The following is a 2,783-nucleotide window of genomic DNA, read 5'->3' on the forward strand; positions in this document are numbered from 1 at the left end:
AAGAAGACCTGGAAAGAATCAGAAAGGGGGAAAATGGTGCAGCTGTACTGCACCCCAAGGCTGTAAGGCGGCTACCAACCCCCACCATAGTTGTAAAAAGAACACCTGTGTGGCTAGTAGAAAGAGGAAGTTTTGGGAAGGTACAAGAATATCTGCTTGACTTCAGGACAGGCTTGTGGACATAACATTAATTAATCAAACTTTTTGGTTTGGCAAGAAGATGAAAGCTCCACACCATCTAGCAGCTTGAGAGAGCTCCTACAATGGGGTCAAATTCACCTTACTCTATAGCAGTAAGAGTGTACAATCACACTTACTTAGTGAATAGCTAATAAAAAAGAATTAAGAGAGAACAAAGGGAAAAAAGAGAGTGGAAATCTCATGACTTTTGCAGCCAAACTCAAGATTATGATGGCCCTTAGCTACTCGCCCTTTTGGAGTAAGCAATGCTATACATACAACTGACTTGTATTTCTTGTGGGTGGATATACATAACACATTTCTGCCTAGTATGTTCTTAGAAAAAATAAATTTAAATATCACATACCCAATGTGATGCTTAATGTTTCTATTTTTAATCAAAGTTTCCTCTGTCTGTCAATGGAATGGGTTATTACTGAAGGATGTTTGAAGGTATTTGAGGACAAAGACTCAAGATATTTCATAACTGCGGGGAACAAATAGTATATTTACATTAGTGATTCACTAAAAAATGGCAGAATATTTTACCAAAACTTCCTTTAGAGAAAAAAAAATTACCTTTTGTAGGAAAGAGTGACTGAGACATTTTCAGTCCTTAATAATTTTTTTAAATTCTAAGTGCTTGAAAGCCAGGGTTTATAATGGATGTGTTTTCTCATCCATAACTGCAGCCTCACTGCACACAATTGAAATGATGCTTTTGTCTCGCTAATTATCTTTGCTATTCCCAGTGCTTAAAGGCACAAAGTTACTGATGTTCAGTAACAAAGTTTAGCAAACTGGCTTCTTTTAATTTGCTTTCATTCACTGAGAAATATTTGTATAAGGTCTTCAGAAGATGTACTAGATTTATAGATAAACAAATGGAAACTTGTTTAAATTAATAAAATGGAAAAAAGGAGTCTGAATTTCACCATCTTCTGTATGCAGAGCAAAGACCCAGAGACAAAGGAAAAATATGACTCCTTTCACATGGGCTTCTGCTAACCAAATCTCAGAGGAGTGCTAGAATAAGCAAGAAGAAGGAGGAGAGAGGTGCAAAGCAGTGGATAATGTGATTTTTTTTGTCTGCTGACTATTGCACCCTCTCTCCTCCTCAGAGTAAGGCAATCGGATAGATTCAGAGATTTACTAATACCTATGGAGTTGTACCCTGGTATTTTTTCCTACCTGGAACCTTCTCTGCCAGACCCAGCTATTTCTGCCTGGTAAAAGGGAAAAAGCAAAGACCCCGTATTTCTCTAATAATATCTTTAGAAAAATAACTTTTCTAACAGTTCATATCCTATTAATTATATACATACAATAAATCTCCGATCTTAACATCTTAATTAATTCCCCATACCTTTATTGTTTTCTAATATTCCACATGAATGGGCTTCACAGATTTCTTCTAATTAACTTCAAAAAGCAGGGGGAAGTGGGGCAGGAAGAAATAGTAAAGTGCTATTGTTTAGGTACTGTCATATATTGTTTTCTGTGTCCTAGATCAAGTCTTTTAGGAACAGCCCCCCAAAAGCAATGCTCGGATGCCAAGTAGTAAGGCGGAGCCACTGAAAGTCAGTGAATTTGAGAGTGTCCCTAAATACAGAAAGAAGGTTTGTGCTGCTCTAGCTCTGTAATAAATTCAATTTACTAACTTCTACTTGTCACTCCAGGTCCACAGGGCAAGGTAGCAGGCCATGGCAGAGCCATGGCTCATCCTTTTCTCTTCTAATACATACTGTAAGGGGTATATATAATGGCCAGGCATATAGAAAACTAAAGTGACAATGCAGCAAAGCCTTGTTAGAGTGGAATCTGTTGCAGTGGATTCCAGTATAACAGTCTCAGAAAATCATGGGGAAGTAGGGCTGGAAGGGACCTCACAAGGTCTAGTCTAGCTCCCTGCTTAAGGCAGGATTGTTTCAATTAAACAAATCCAGCCAAGTGTCTGCCTAATCTCTTCTTGAAAACTTCCAAGGATGGAGATTCCCTAGTTTCTCTAAGTAGTGCTTGACCAACTTCATAGTCAGAAAGGTCCTCCTAATCTCCAACCTAAATTTCCAATGCTGAAGCTTGAAGCCATTGTTCCTAGTCCTGTCCAGCCATGAAGAAAAGCCTATCAATAATCAGCCTTCAGATATTTAATGACTGTTTTTAAAACCCCATTCAGTCTTTGCCAGACTAAACCCTAGTTCTTTCAGATTTACTTCAAAAGCCAGGCTTCCCAGGGCTCTAATTATTTTTATTGCTCTGTGCTGGACACTTTCCAAACTATACACATGCTTCTTGAAGTGTGGGACCCAAAACTGGACCTAGTACTCCAAGTGAGCCTTCACTAGTGCTGAATAAATTGGAAGAATCACTTCCCTTGATTTGCAAGTGACACTCCTGCTAACACAACCCAGTATAGTTTCATAATTTCTAGGGTCGAAAGGGACCTGAGCAGATCATTTAGTCCGACCCCCTGCCATGGCAGGAAAGAGTACTGGGGTCAAATGACCCCAGCAAGATGTGCATCTAACCTCCTCTTAAACACCCCCAGGGTAGGGGCCAGCACCACTTCTCTTGGAAGCTGGTTCCAGACCCTAGCCACCCTG

The 2,783-nt window shown here is 39.5% G+C and overlaps 1 long non-coding RNA gene across 1 annotated transcript in view; it reads right to left on the bottom strand.

Annotated features, from left to right (window-relative positions):
- Window positions 1-1,260: 1,260 nt before the first annotated feature.
- LOC109319203 overlaps window positions 1,261-2,783 on the bottom strand; it is a 23,822-nt gene continuing 22,299 nt past the window's right edge. Inside the window, exon 3 of the long non-coding RNA XR_002103409.1 lies at window positions 1,261-1,272. This is a non-coding gene — a long non-coding RNA (uncharacterized LOC109319203). The remainder of the gene's footprint in view (window positions 1,273-2,783) is intronic.

Source organism: Crocodylus porosus, unplaced genomic scaffold, assembly GCF_001723895.1.
Source record: "Crocodylus porosus isolate Cpor-Errol unplaced genomic scaffold, CroPor_comp1, whole genome shotgun sequence".
In the NCBI taxonomy this organism is placed as follows: Eukaryota; Metazoa; Chordata; order Crocodylia; family Crocodylidae; genus Crocodylus; species Crocodylus porosus.